The sequence below is a fragment of the Gadus macrocephalus genome, chromosome 23 (genome assembly GCF_031168955.1).
Source record: "Gadus macrocephalus chromosome 23, ASM3116895v1".
Taxonomy (NCBI): Eukaryota; Metazoa; Chordata; class Actinopteri; order Gadiformes; family Gadidae; genus Gadus; species Gadus macrocephalus.
This window is the reverse complement of record NC_082404.1, coordinates 17,978,934-17,995,434: the sequence shown is the minus strand read 5'-3', so window position 1 is coordinate 17,995,434 and position 16,501 is coordinate 17,978,934. Positions and strand designations below refer to the sequence as shown.

General features: G+C 46.7%; 1 protein-coding gene across 1 annotated transcript in view; it reads left to right on the top strand.

Annotated features, from left to right (window-relative positions):
• The first annotated feature begins 283 nt into the window (after nucleotides 1-283).
• LOC132452518 (cadherin-18-like) overlaps nucleotides 284-16,501 on the top strand; it is a 67,538-nt gene continuing 51,320 nt past the window's right edge. Inside the window, 1 exon segment of the mRNA XM_060045182.1 lies at nucleotides 284-480. The gene's annotated coding sequence lies outside the window, so the exon portion shown is untranslated.

Sequence of the window (16,501 nt, the reverse complement as noted above, 5' to 3'; positions counted from 1 at the left end):
TACTCTCAACAAGTTTGTTGTTCTGTCAAGTCTCATGGAGCTAAACCCAGTGGGTTTCCTGCCACCACACACCTTTGCCCCCCTACCCCTGGGGCGAAGCCTGTTATTGTGGGAAACCTGGCGTAGCAGAAACAGCTAGCCCGACAGATATGTACTGCCTAACTGTCCATGGCATGAAGCTGCGTTGGAAATCATTTCTAAGTATCCAATCCCCTTATGTGATTTGTATCCCTAAGTTGATAGAGGGATTAGCGAGGTGTTACCGCTTCAACTCCGCTTGAAGTGCCAAGATCAGCATTGTGGGTCTCCGTGCGGCATGCTAGCTTTGCTGTCCACATGTGTTTGTTTATCATATCTGGTATCGGCGGTGGAGTACTGGAGGGGGATCGGGGGGTCGTCGGGGAAGCCACTGCGGAGCCCCTTTGCTTCAAGACCTGGCCTGGCATGTGAATATCAGCCCGCCAGCCGCCGCTCGGCGAGGTAAGAGATTAGGAGTGTCGAGCCGGCTGCCGTAGCATGTAGCGCGGCTCTATTAGCACATCGGTTTTCCGAATGCGTTACCTCGCCCGCCACCTCCCCTGGCGTGGTTTGCGAAGTGACTGATGGGGTGTCTCGGTGAATAGGCAACAATTCTCTAATTGAGATGTAATTTCCATCTGTGGAAATTGTGGTTTTGTAGTCATGGCTTTGGGGTAAACTATTTTGTATTTTGTATTCAAATGCCGGGGTTGTTCAGTGATATAATTATGTAGGAATGATATAGTGGCACATTCTAAAGCCTCCATATTTAACCTCTGAGTACAGCCTGAAGACACGTTTTACCGATAGAAGCAATCCATCACTTTAAACAACAGGACGTACTCGGTTCTGTTTTGAGAGCAGAAGTCTCGCTACACATTTGATGGGTTGTTAACTTCCAAGAGCTTAATTCAGCATTTGCTATTCTCAATTGTGGTCCTGTTAATGAAGGAAGAAATAATGAATCTAAGCAAATCATTAAATCAACCACGAAGACTTGATCGAAAGAGTTATTCAAATGTGTTGCTTCATTCTGTTGAAAGGCTGTGCAGCTGGATTGTCCACATGCTATGATTGTCTATTCACTCATCCACGTGTATGGGATATTAAAAATAAATATGAAAAAGATTGCTTCCGGAGAGATAAAATAAAATAAAAAAGGAATAAATGTGAGAGTGACCTTCGCAGGGGACATCGGAGGAGTAAATTGATCGCTTTTTCTCATTCATAAGAAACAGGACATAAATAACTGAAACAGAAACCAACCAATCGTAGTTTATTGATTTCTTTTTAGATTCCTTGAAGGGGCCTGACCCACAGCTGCTATATAGTGGGTCCTTCCTCGTGCGTCTGTTCTTCTATAGTAGAGCATCACAATCCTGAGGCTTTAAAGCTGCAGTCCAGGCCATAGGAAGAGTCGGCCTCGCGGCGTCGGCTTAAAAGAGAATAGGTCCATTTGAACTTCAGCACATTAACCCAGAAGGGCCTCTCGCTGCTCAGGTAAAACCCTGCCTTGAATCGGTGTTGAATCACGGTGCTGCTGGGGCTTCTGGGTTGGGCGAAATTGATCGGGCCGTTGGTGAACGGCTGCTCACACCATCGAGTGACGGTCTACAGATGTTTGCTTGAAAGTTCTTTAAAGCCTGGTGTCTTAGGAGTCTTCAGCGTTTTGCCGTGTCCAGTGCCGTCCCAGCCATGTGGCGTGTGTGCTGTGTGGCCGGCCGACACTTCTGCTTTCCAGGAATACGTGTCGTCAGATTACCAGAAGTGATGCCCTGCCCCTATTCCCCCAACACAGTCGTACAACAGCGCCGCAGCCGCAATTGACCTCATAAACTTTAACATTGATTAGATGCTATTAAGGGTTTATAGCCCATGTGAGCAAAGCACTTATGCTCGAAATTTATCCGTGCTCGGGTCAACCAAGGCGGAAATCGAAAAGGTCGGCGCGATGACGCTTCGGCTAAACTGCAGTCGCCCTTTGCTCTCTATGCTCAGTGTGTGTTTTTGTGTGTGTGCGTGTGTGTGTGTGTGTGTGTGTGTGTGTGTGTGTGTGTGTGTGTGTGTGTTACTCGATGACCTCACCTGCAAAAGGTGCCTGGCTGCCGAGGAAGGAGAGTGAGGGGGGAGGGAAGGAAGAAGGGGTTTAAGGGCTTAACCTGCCTTCACCCGCCCACCCTACCGTGGAGCGATGCCGTCGTCGGCGTGGGAGACCATATTTAGTAACAGGCGCTGGCACGCCTGATCTCTGCCAACCAGGAGCCGGGGCGGGATTAGCTAGTAATACTCCCCCTGATTCTCTAATCCTGCTGCTGTCGCGCGGAGATTAGTACAGGATATGAACCGCACAAGGCTAGAGGGAGGGGGGGCTAGCCTTTTCGCAGAACCGGGCAAAGTTCGTCCCCCCCCTAACCACCCAGACACCGCACACACGACCAATCTTCAGAAGGGTGTTGGAAGCTGTCCTCGCTAAATTGCTACAGGAGTGTGTGGGGGGGCGAAGGATGATATTAAATATTTCACAGTATGAAATATTAATTACAATATGGCTATGTTCACTGAAGAGGCTGATTACGTTATATGGCTTTCATTTTGAAATGAAGAAGAGAGCTTCAAGCTTTCAGTTTAATTGCTAGGAGCGATAGTGAAAGTATTGTTGTTGTTGTTTGATTGGCAGAATTGCTCTTAGCATAACTGTGATTATTATTATCATGTATTAATAAGTAGGCCAAACTTTGGCCTGATAGCATTGGTTACATTAAAGAATGTCTGGGGTAATGGATGGATTGCGAGCAGTGAGAACCGTTTGAATAAAGTTTAATATGGAAGTTAAATAATGAATAAGAGAAACCCGAGGAAACACAGCACAACATGTGACACACAGTCGGACTATATCAAATCAATTCATGATGAAAATAAGATCATTGATATACTCTGCAGAAAAATCAACATAAACTAGATCTGTATAGATTCCTTAAACCAATACATCGTCTACATCGCTTTTTTTTTTCTCAATATCCATTTTGGTAGCCTCACCTAGCTCCAGATGCCAGACCCAGCATCGCACCCCATTTTGAGTTATAGAACGTGGTGAGGCAATCCCAGGCTAGGGCCAGATAGAAGCCTGGTAAAGTGTTTTCAATTATAATGCTACACATGTTCGAAGTGTAGCATTGCAGCGTGAGGAGACATAATGAGAAAGATAGCACCACAGGAAGACTTTGTTGGTGAGAGATGGACAGAGGGAGAGGGGGCAAGAGAGACAGACTGAAGAGGGCGAGGATGGAGGAGAGAGGCAGAGGGGGGGGAGAGAGGGAGAGAGGCAAAGGAGAGATGGAGGAAAAGGAGAAAGGGGCGATGGAGAGTGACAGAGAGGCAAAGGAGAGATGGAGAGTGACAGAGAGGCAAAGTTGCGATACGGCAAGAATGAGAAAGAGGGAGAAGGAGGGAGATGAGCGAGAGAAAAAGTGATTGGGAGAAGGAGAGAGATGAGAGAAGGAGAAGGAGAAAGACGTATATAGAGAGATGGAGAGATTGAGAGAAGGAGAGAGATGGAGAGAGGGAGAAGGAGAGAGACAGAAGAAGTGATTGGGAGAAGGAGAGAGATGAGAGATGGAGGAGAGAGACGTAGATAGAGAGAAGGGGAGATTGAGAGAAGGAGAGAGAGGGAGAAGGAGAAAGACAGAGATAGCGTGAAGGAGAGAGAGAGCTGAGACATATAAAGACAGAGGACGAGGCAAAACAGAATTGGAGCGAATGAGAGAAAGGGGGATGAGAAAGGGAGAGACCGAGAGCAAAGTGATGGATAAAAGGAGAGTGAGGAAGAGAGCAGTAGAAGTGGAGATAGAGAGAGGGAGAAGGAGAGGAAGTAAGAAACAGGCTGAAGGAGCGATCAACAGAGCAAGAGAAGCAAACAGACTGAGAGAGCTGTTGAGAGAGATAGAGAGGAAGCAAGGCAGGGAGTGAAGTAGACTTTGCATGCAGATTAAGGACCCTTGCAGTGAAAGCAAGGAGACTTGTTTGCTCTCTGTGGGAGAGCAACATGTCGAGCCAAGTCTTGTTCTGGAGTCTCCTTCCGAGAGGAAAACACCCTCCGTTGTGCCGAACCGGCAAAAGGAAGATAAACAACAACAAAGCAACCAAACTTGGGTGCTGCTGTTGTGATTGATTTTTTTCGGCTGTATTTTACGGTCAAATATTTTGGTGAACATATTTTATTCATCGATATATTAAAAGCTTGGAAATGCTGGTTTAATCTCTCGCCTCTCTCTGTGATGACCGCATTTGAACTCTAAATGCTCATTACATATGCAACCTTTGCCTACGGTTACATTATTAATGTAACGGATTTTAACATGGGACTAGCATTCTCCATGATCTCATTCCAACGCGTTTAGATATTTATATTTATGATATCCATAATGTGTGGGCTCCAGAGCATTTAAACAACAAAAACAGTTTACGACCATTTACATTTACACAACAGTGGCCTAGCAGCTTTTCTCCGAAACAGCTTTCTTACGAATAATTCATATCATACTGTAAAAGGAGCAGGCAGGGGTGTTTTACGTCTTGCATGCTCTGTACGCGGAGACGAATGGCACCTGACACGGCTTACATTCATTTAACACTTTACCTCCAACCGCCAACTCCCTTCTCTGAACAATGTCTCGGGGAAAATCGTTACGTTAGCGGTGACTGTTTCACTTGTGTCACTTCCATGTTTCATCTTAAGTTCCCTGCTAGGCATAATGGTGGGGTGAGGGGGCGGTGGTGGGTGGGTGGGTGGGGGGGGCTCACTCAAAGGCCTCCCTCCCCCATTCCCTCCCCCCCTTTCCTCCCCCACAGATAGCTCCCTCACTGAATGATCTGTGACTTCCTTCTCAATGGAGATGTGTGTGATGCCTTTAGAACAAACTCCTTTCAACCACCGGAGACTTTTGTGGAATATATTGGAAGTGATCTTCGGGGCCTATTAGCGTTCATGGATGTTAGTGTGAGCGCGTGGGACACGGGCCCGGACGGAGTCTGATTAGCTTCAGCACAGAGCGCTGTATTATTCTAATTGGGCCCATGGATATTAGGCCCAGTGTGGGGAGCCTCTGTAGTTCTATCACAATGCGGCGGGTTAACTTGATGTGGACTGAAAGTCTCACTGTTCTTTATTTGGCTAATGGTCGAAGAAGGGGCTGTTTTTAACATAGCACGGTTTTAATTAAGACAAATGAGAACCACGTTCCCCACTTGCTTTAGCCATTTACCTAGAGACACGTCATCGCAACATGATGATGAATTTGGCCAAAAGATAAAGACGTGTCTATTGTTAGCGTGGGCTATCTATTATAAAACTAGCTAGATCTTAGCAAGACTAATGAAACAACGGTCCCCCCCCGATCCACCTTGAGAGACATGACGATGTAGGGCAAAACACACACATTACTCCAACGTTAACATGATGAAACAGCGTATGACGAGTAACTACTAATCAACGTCCACCTCATGTTGATCCAGGCTCTGCTTTAGTCATGTTTCCACCGCGCCGACAGCGAAACCTTAGACGTCCCCCCCCCCCCCCCCCCCCACCCCCCCGACACACGACCGAATCAGTCCCTCTTTTTTTTGTTTACCAGGGGATATGCCGCAGTCCCCACGCTTCCCAAAGCAATGGCTCAGAATGTCATCATTCCACCAGAAGGATTCCGGGAAATTCGTATGACTTGACACCCTCTGACGGAGGAATCCATTATGTGGAGCTCTGTTGGGGGGGGGGGGGGGGGGAGACTATGAGATGACCTGGTCCGGCTGGACCTCCTGGGTTGGCATGCAGGAGATGTTGCTTATTGAGTTATTGGAGAGAGGCGTCTGAGTGCAGGATGCCCTTGGCGCGTCCTTGCCAGAGTGGCATTCTGTGGCTCAGAGTTATACCACGGCACGTTGAATTGTATTTGTGTTTGTTTTGATCTCCTATCAGCCTGTCTGCTCTATCTGATGCGGCCGCCCACCTGTCTGTCTGCCTGTCTGTCTGCCTGCCTGCCTGCCTGTGTGTGCGTGTGTTTCTCTGACTGTGTGTGAGAGGTGATTGAAGCACTGCTATTATAGCTATCCTTAATAAATAACATCCCAAATGCGATGCGGCAGGGAGCCTGTCTGGCTATGATTATGGATGATCCCATAGCTTTGTGGTTCTCTGTGTGCGCTGAAATATCAGCAGACGTCTCGGGTTACAGCTGAGCAGCAGCACTCAGGCCAACTATCGACCCCCCCAGCCAGTTAAAGGACAAAGTAAGTCACCCAGCCGGCCTTTCTCTGACAGCGATCAACTAGATCCCTGCTTCATTTCAGCAGACGGACGAGATCAACCAGGGACACTTACAGTCACGTTGACATGCATCCCGTTACCTACCTACCAGTGTGTTCATTACACGCGTCTCAGGCGTCTTGCTGAAGGACGCCTACAGGTAGACTGTGGATATGGGTATTGAACCCAGAAAATACCAACATAACCAACATAATTTTACAATATTACTCTTATTGTAAATCCTTGGGAAGACATCAACAACCCATCTTATATTTGAGCTTTTGAATATCACGATTAAGTAATTAATTGTCTCGGAGCGTAATCTCCTAATCTTTATGAACTCTCCATAACGCTGTTTCCACCAACATCCGGCGCGAACAAGTAGAACAAGTAGACTTTTTTTTCTCCTCCATTTGTGCATTGATTCCACCGACCTCATTATGATAATTTCGTTCAGTTTGATGTTTTATCTAAAGTAACGTGTGATTACGTGGGTGTATTGCCTGCTAAGTGAACCAGGGGCCCCGACTGCCTGGCTCTCATTAACTTGGATAACTGACAAATAAAAACAACCACATGAACGACGTAGAGAACAAGCAAAGGAAACAATGAAAGAACATCTACGTGTTGGTTTTGATTGTATCCCTACCAGGGCTTTTATTGCAACATCATTCTGAAGGGGTTATTTTACATCAAGCCTGCACTTCTATACAAGTGAGGCTGAGAATAGGAGTAGCTTAAAAAAAAAGGCTGCACAGCCTTGTTCATTAAAAAGGAAAAACACGACTGGACAGGGTGCCAAGTAGCTATAGGAGCCAGAACAGAACGCTAGTAGGATGATGGTCATGTATAATGGTTACATCAGAGGTAGTGCATTCGCCAAAGTACATAGTCAATTCACGGGATGTAATAGCGGTCATATCTCAACATTGTGCAAATTAAATTCACCAGATGTAATCGTGGGCTATATCTCAACATTGAACACACTAATTTCCCCAGATCGAACGGTCCGTCTCAAGACAGTGTGTTTGAAAATGTAACATGGTTTTGGTGATATGCATTACTGTCATAATGTAATTAATGTTATTATTAACATACAGTGGCATTGAGAAGGGCTTTGAAGGGGGTCTGTAGGAAGGGAAAGCCGTCTTGTTATGCGGACGGTGTGATCCGTGCAGGAAGGAGAGGGGATATCCTGAGGTGCTTCCCCAAGCTAGGCGCTACCCCAAGCTAGGCGCTACCCCAAGCTAGGCGCTACCCCAAGCTAGGCGCTACCCCAAGCTAGGCGCTACCCCAAGCTAGGCGCTACCCCAAGCTAGGCGCGCAGAAAGGCAAGGGAGGAAGAGGGGTTGGCGGTTTAGCTTGATGAGGCCAACGTGCACATGTGTGAGGGAATGCGCACGCACACACGCAATCGCCCACTCCGCTTGGCCGTTACTCATTTGCATGGAAGCACAAGAGTGCACGCAGGCAGAGTTAATGGGCTGTCACTGCTGAACGATGCATGCATAGCTTACAAGTGGATGGCGTTGTATCCGCCTGTGTGTGTGTGTGTGTGTGTGTGTGTGTGTGTGTGTGTGTGTGTGTGTGTGTGTGTGTGTGTGTGGTTAAATTATCGGTTTTAGCCAACACGCTAACTTTGAACCCGTACCTAGCTGTGCGACAGACTGATACAAGTTGACATTATTTTGAGCAAACGTCGCTTATTGGGAGCTTAGCATCACTTTGAGTCGATTTATTTCAAGTAGAATTGCCTTCCTACAAGATGCAACTTGACATTTGTTTTTTAAGTGCCTCTTCACTTCATATCTTTGCTTATAAATAAAAAGTATAAAATGTATTTTAACCACCGTAAATATTGAAGATGGATGCAGTGCAACTAATCACGTTGAAAACATTGGAAAAGTATGGGACAATTTAAAGTTGGATGAGTGCAAGCTGCCAGTAAAATCATAAATACATTGGACGACATCGGAATGCATTAACATCTCAGTGAGTTGTAAACCAAAGCAGGTTGCCCGACTTAATTAATTCCCAAAGTAAACATTATTTAGGGCACACACAGGCAAGCATTTCTTGGAGCTCTCCGACTCGGAAGACAACGCCAAAAAAACGAAGGTAATTCAATTCACGGGGTACATAAATTGGACATGATTTTCAGTTTGTCACATGCGAGCAAATACAACCGTGGCGGCCTTATTCAGAGACGACGAACATAGCCGAGCCAATCACATGGCATTGATCCTGAGAGTCCTCCTTCCCAGATTGGAGCTTGAAAAAATAAAATACAGCGAGAGAAACCAAAACAAACAATGGGGCGAAGGGAGAAGGATCCAGCCTCCAGACATAATTGTTATTCCTCCATTACTCAAAGACACAGTGATCAAGGTTAGCTCCGCTTTTCTAAAGGGAGTAGGGGGGAGGGAGGAGGGGGGGGGGGGGGGGGGGGGGGGGGGATAGCGGTGTCTTGTTAGGTAACCTTTCACCCCTCGGCGAGGAGCCTGGAGGAAGGTCGGGGAAGGAGCGCAGCGGAGCCTGACTGATCGCTGTGAGTTAGAGGAGCGTTCAAGGTGACCGCCCAGCCGCCAGGAGCCTCCTCCTTCTCCTCCTCCTCCTCTCCCTCCTCTCCCTCCTCCTCTCCCTCCTCCTCCTCCTCTCCCTCCTCCTCTCCCTCCTCCTCTCCCTCCTTCTCCTCCTCCTCTCCCTCCTCTCCCTCCTCCTTCTCCTCCTCCTCCTCTCCCTCCTCCTCCTCCTCCTCCTCCTGCTCCTCATTGCACCATCGACTCCTCCTCCTCTCCTCCTGTTCCTCAACACACCTCCTCTTATCCTGCTCCTCATTGCACCATCGACTCCTCGGCTCCTCCTCACGCCGATCCTCAACGCAACTCCTCCTCTTCTCCTCCTCCTCGTGAATCCCCCTTCCCCCCCGCCTTCTCCTCATGCGACTCCTCATTGTGTCTGGTCGTCCTGCTCCTCCTCGCACCTCCATCTCCTCTCCTCAGGCTCCTCCTTGCACCTCCTTCTCCTGGTGGACGGGCCATAGTATCGAGGCTGGAAGAGGTGCACGATTCTCAGTAAGCATCGGTGAGTCGTTGTGCTTAGTGGGCTCCTATTGGCTCTAGCCCCCCATCGTTTGAAAAAAAGGCCAACTATCGTCCATCAAACGTGTGAATGTATTTCTTCTTTGTTTGTTTGTTGACATGATGTTGGTCTGTGTTGTTAAGAGGATGATTCTCTGTGCCGCGTCTGTACGATGTTTTTATGTTTCTATTATTTTCTCTGTGATCTCTTGAAATTCGAGAATTGTGCTTGACCTCCAGGACCCACTTGGGTTATTGTGGCGTTTGTATTCGTCATCTCGGGATCCACTGTTTATGTCTGTATCAGAACATTAGTTTGTTAAAATCTGGATGTGCGGCAAGTGGGAGTGAGGGAGGTAGAGCGGGTTGACTGCTAACTGGAAGGTTGCGAGTTCGATCCATGGCCCGTCCTAGCTGAGTGTTGAGGTGTCCCTGAGAAAGACACCTAACCCTAAGTGTTCCCTATGGGCTGGTGGTCGCCTTGCATGGTCTACACCGCCGTCGGTGTGTGAATGTGTGTGTAGGAATTGGTGAATGTTAGGCAGTATTGTAAAGGGCTTTGAGTGGCCACTGCATAGAGAATTGCTACATAAATGCATTACTCTATCACTCTTTCCAAAAGTGCCTGTAAGATAAGATAAAATCTGTTATATTACGTTTCATCTTTATTTTGGATTCGTGCCACGTTAGTTGAGAGGCTGATACCAGTACTACTTTTTTCTTAACATCATCTCGTATTTATATTCTGTACGAGTTGGCTGCATAAATATATATATTCGTGCTAAAACTGTCAATCTACGAAGTGCCCGTTTTTTATGAGCTGGAAAGTAAACATTGCCTTATTTGATGCATAAATTATTAAACATTTTGTTGCTTAAAGCAGCTTGTCTTTAATATTCCCCGCCAATGAAATCTAAAAATAAAATTAAACTCTTCTAGAAATCTTTTTTCTAAAACGTCTATGGATTCAGGGTAAAGTTAACCTTCAACCAAACTTTTCTAGAGCATAGGCTACTTGTCCACTAGCTGTTTCAATTGGTTAATCCGCAAAAATTGTCCACCGATAGGAAACCCCTAAGAAGTTTTTTTCTGTTAGCTATGTCCGACTGCGGATCCATACTTATCCATTTCATTCACAAAATAGTTTGAGGCATCAAAACACAAAAATCATTGGCATGCGAAGCCTTTCTCATTCTTCTCCCTCGACGACTTTTCAACCTGTGTCTCTTCGTCAATAAGGGCCGTTGTAGAATCCCACTGGGGAATCAATCCCAGTAGCTCTCCACAACCCCTGTCTCCCCACCCCCTCCTGGACAGATAACAACAGACCATCAGGTACATAAGAAAATAAAGGAACAGAATACCATGTATATACCTCCGATACTTCAGAGATACCGTCCACGGGGGCGCTGCGACCCACACTACAAAACGCCGTTCTCTCCGCTCCACGCCACGCCACACGGCCGCGCAAAGTGGCCGGTCGATACGCGCCCGCCGCCCCATAATGGAAAACCCATAAAAATGTTCAGTTTGCAAATCAAACGGCAGCTCTCGGCTGCCCGGGATGAGGCGCACACTGTCCTTTTAAGGGCTGGTGGAAGTGGCGCATCGCTCCATCGCCGTGACAACGGCTACATTCTAATGAGCAAATAAACAAGTGCTACACAGAGTGTGTGGTTGATGGTTGGGGCTGGGACTGGGACTTGGACTGGGGCGGGGGGGGGGGGGCTGTTTTATGTGTTTGGCTTGGTAAATGCTCTGAGCCAACAGTACTTGGAGTATATTCCATGGGTCGATGGCAGAGTATATATGAATAGCATTGGAGAGCCACGGTTAACCTTGCTGTTTGTTTATTAACGAATGGAACGTGTTGTCGGAGGCGAACAGAGCCCTGCTTGTGCGTCTCCCTCTCACACAGAGAGACCGCTGACTTCCTCGTCTGTCTGTGTGTCCCTGAGCTTGTGACGCACGCACGCACACACACACACACACACACACACACACACACACACACACACACACACACACACACACACACACACACACACACACACACACACACACACACACACACATTCACACACACGCATAAGCACACACGCGCACACACACACACACACACACACACACACACACACATTCAGACACACGCATAAGCACACGCACACACACACACACTTTCACGCATGGGTACACAAACACAGGAACATGCATGCATACTCAATCGCATATGGATGCATGCATGCTCAAATGAATGGACACACACACACACACACACACACACACACACACACAAACATTCAAACACAGCCACCCACTCATATTGAAAAACACACAACCGACCACCCACCGACCAACACAAACACACTCACGGGGACCAGCAGCTTGAAATGAGATTCACTCAAGTGCATAATCCCTCAGTTCTGCTTAGCTGTGATTAATTGACCAAATGTTTCTAATACAGAAACCAACTGCAGCGCTGGTTTACCCCCCCGCCCCTCGCACCCCCATACCCCGCCCCCAAAAAAACACAAACTACAAAACTAAAAACATAAGGCAACAACAACAACAAAGACAAAACGAAACAAAGGAAAGAACACGGTTCTTTCAAGGCCATATGTTCTTATGCACCATATTCTGGTGCAGGAAGGAGTCGCAAACAGAGTGTTCCAATGCAAGATCCCAGGGTTTTGGAACGACTCATCACCGGTGCGATTCAATGCGACATACTGTGGTAGAATAGATTCATGAACACGGTGTTTCAATGCAACATATTAGGGCAGGACATAGTCATAGCTGGTGTGTTTCAATGCAATATACTGGGGTAGAATAGATTCATGAACACGGTGGGCCCTATCTTGCATCCAGCGCAATTTACTTTCTACACCGACGCATGTGTCGTTGCTAGTTTGCAACTGGCACGGAGCATTCTTTTCCCTCCACAGGCACGAGTCGCTAAATTAGGGTATGATCTTGCGCCCCGAGGGGCGGTTCGTAGAAAGTAGGAGGCGTGTTCTGGCGCAAACGTTCCCTGGTGCTATTTTGCAGCTTCAGAAAACAATTCTGCCACAAACCAGGAAATACCTGGTTTAAAGTCAGTGGCGCGTTGTTCAGATGCTAATTTAAGGGCGCATGCATAATGTTGCTTGTGCACCTTGCGCATACACTCTTCTCTCATCTACCTAGCCACACGTTCTTGTTCAATTATTTGGGATAGAACAGCTGATACAGTGGTAGTAAGTTGTACTTTTAAATCAATGCATCTGAAACAGACATTGTGTACAAGCCCATACATTTTAGGATTGATGAGTATTTGATTGTGAGAAAACATTGTTTTACCACGGAAGAAAAATAATGAATGAATGCGGTGCGCGTGTGTGTATGTGTAAAATAATTAATGAATGCGGGCGAGCGTGTGTGCATCTGTTTAAACGCAGGAACACTAAACACGTAACGCATAGTACAGTCCAAGTCGATAACAATAATGTATACAATACTGGTAAGAAACGATGTTTGTTAATGTATTGCGTATATCATTAGACAGAACCACGGTTACCGCATATCATATGTCTTAAGTTTTTTGGCGAAAATTTATTTTCTGAAGTTGTGAAAGAAAACGCTATTCCATGTGTGAATTAGGCCATATTATTTGGCCATGAACTGAGCCATTTGAGGTTTGAAATTCATGTGGTCATGCATCTGTCTCATCGAAGACTGCAAACGCGATGTCAAAATATCAACTTGTCAGATTCAAATGCGCTCATGGCTCTTAAAGGGGATGGGAGCTGGCACTCTCATTGGTTTGTTGCACGTTACGCCCAAACCAAACCTACGGGTAATTAGGCTACTTCTGGGCAACCCTTTTTAGATTTGCGCCGGGCGCAAGAGTAATTTATCCGCCGGTATAATAGCAACATCGCCATAGAACCGCCCACAAAGCTACTTTCGTTTGGTGCTTCTCACTTGCGTTTCAGACTGTTAAAATAGGGCCCATTGTTTCAATGCAACATATTAGGGCAGGACATAGTCATAGCTGGTGTGTTTCAATGCAACATACTATGGCAGTAGAGAGTCATGAACACAGTGTTTCAATGCAACATATTAGGGCAGGACATAGTCATAGCTGGTGTGTTTCAATGCAACATACTATGGCAGTAGAGAGTAGGGCTGCACGATTATTGCCAAAATGATTATCACGATTATTTTGATCAATATTGATATCACGATTATTTACCACGATTATTCATTGAAAAATAAATCTTTCGAATTTCTACCACCCCCTTGTGGTAGGAGCCACACACTGTGCTCAGCGGCAAATTGCCGCCAGGCCAGGCCACGCCCCCTCCCCCTGTTTTCACGCTTCGCGCCGGACCCACGCAGTCGCAGACAGGTGTACAGGGAGCGCTTGGTTTGCTTTGCAGCGGAGGTAGAGCGTTTACTGCATGGGCGTGGCTCGTTTCTTTTTTCGTTTTCTTTTTTTTGAGGACGCATTATTTAAAATTTAAAATTTAAATTTAAATAAAAAAATAAATAAAATTAAAAAATTATCGCGAAAATATCGCGGGAACACTACGTGTCATCGTGGGATGCCAATATCGTCATCGCGATAAAAATTAGATATATTGTGCAGCCCTAGTAGAGAGTCATGAATACAGCGTTTCAATGCAACATCCAAGGGTAAGGAAAAAGTCATGTTTCAATGCAACATACTGCAGAGTATTCTCCCAAGGCTTTCTGACACGTTAACAACCAGAAGAGACACTCTGGTACAAGGAGAGGGGAGTGTGAGTATGTAAGACCTCCCTTTAGGGTACACTCCTCATGTCTCTCAGAAGCTACCATTTCCTACGTCCTCATTTTACCGGCCGCAAAGAAATGGACGCTCTTACCTTGGAGCTGTCTTTATAGACGCACTGATGTTATTTTTGTCCACTCTGTATTCCTCAGAAATAGTATCAACCTATTTTTTTAAAGCGTAATGAAAAAGCCCCAGTTCTAATTACATGTTATTCATTAATTTAACCAGCCTCCATTATTGAAGAGGACCGTTTTTATTGAGACGTCTTATTGAAGTTGTCCACACTAACAGGGATTACCGTTTTATCTGCTAATGTGATACATTTCGACTCGACGCCGTGTAAGCCCTGCCAACGTGTTATTACAAACACACACACCAACACTAACTAATAAAAACACACACACTAACACAAACAAACACACACACTAACACTAACTTGTTTTCATGGGTTTCTATCTATCTATCTATCTTTCTATTTTCTTTTCTGCAAACTCGATATCAGAAGCCTTTATATAGAAGCATGATCTGATATAAAACAAATAAATTACATCAAACACATTGTATATACATAAATAAATGTGTTTGATGTAATTTATTTGTCATTATGTTTCATACCCAAAGATCGCCGCCTTATTGTCTCATCATTTGCGAAAAAAAATGGTTAGATGATTTGTCTTGGTATCCTGGGGCAGAACCCCAGCTGCGTCGTGTTTTGTGGTTTAAAATGGTTAATGTTACAAATGTAAAAGTCTAAGTATAGTAGAGATGTGAGGCTTTGTACAATTGTCGGTCACCTAGCTGAAAGACTGAACGTCCGCAGTCTACCTGTCGGATACCCAGAGCAAATAACGACAACTAGCTACCTCTAACTACAACTAGCTACCTAACATCTACCAGCACATTAATAAACTGTCCCTGGATCCCCCTTGAGTCGCTTCGGATAAAAGCGTCTCATTTTACTCGTGACAGTTAAAGGGAAGCCGAGGTGAACACGGTGTTGTTCTCTGCTTTTAGTAACCAGACCCTTGAGGCCCAACAACTGCGACAACCTGCTCCAGTCTGCCATGTTGGTCTCTTCCGGTGGCTTCTTGTCTTAAAACCACCGTCTTCCGTGTTCTGCGACGAGGTTTAGCCTCTCCGAAGCGCAAGACCCCCGCCACCCTCCATCACCTCGCCAAATCAGCTCCTAGTATTCCCCGTTCGCTTTACTCGCTTTCTCCATCTCTCCCCCCCCAAACAAATTGCTGCTAGGAAAGGTTTTCTCGGTATCTGAAAGAGCTTCTTCCTGTCCTGTCCTGTCCCCTCCCCTCCCCCCCCTCCCCTCCCCTCCCCTCCCCTCCCCTCCTCTCCCCTCCCCTCCCCTCCCCTCCCCTCCCCTCCCCTCCCCTCCCCAACTGTCTCTTTCACTTGTGCGTTTATTATTCATTCAGTTTTTCCTTTGGATCGGGGGGAGTGCGAGGGGGGAGTGCGGGGGGGGGGAGTGTGTGGGGGGGGGGAGTGCGAGGGGGGAGTGCGGGGGGGGGGAGTGCGGCCGTGGAGGACTTCAGAGGCATCCCCGCACGCCGCCCCGGGCATGCCGGGGTGTGTGTGTCGTTCCGGGGGGGGTTCTCTTCTGTGTGTTTATTAGTGCCTGTTTGTGTGTGCGCGCGCGCGTGTGTGTGCGCGCGCGCGTGTGTGTGTGTGTGTGTGTGTGTGTATGCGTGTTTGTCTAGGTGCGCACGTGAGCTTACCAAAAAAAAAGTGACTGTTTGTGTGCGCGTACGCGTGTTTGTTTATGTGCGTGAGGTTACCCGAAAGTGTGTTTTTCTGGAGGAGAGGGGGGTGGAGGGAATGAAACGCCAACAAACTGACACACAGAGGGAAAATAGAGGAAGAGATACGAAGACGCCTGGTCAGACGGGTTCGGGTTTATTCATCCTCCTGTACGGAGGCAGCGCGTTGGCTGGCGGTCTATGAAGCTACGTCTAGGTACGCAGCCGGAGGACGGCGCGGCGAACAAGGTTAATGGAGTGTTGAGATCCGACGCGTTTGTTAAGTGCATGTCACTGCTTGTTAACCAAGCATGTGTGATCATAATTTGCTAGCAATAGCTGCTCATTACTCCTGACAAGCTTCTTAATAGTTATTAGTTAATAATGGATTAGAATATACAATTACATTCCTTCGTTTTTTCTTTCAACTTGTCATGCCTGGACACCTGTTCAGATATGATTTTCTCTTGGATTTCTGATGTTCAGCTTTTTTTCCCCGTCGTTTTGCTTTTGGTGAACTCGATTTGGCCAACTGACCAAATTAGTGCGTTGTTCA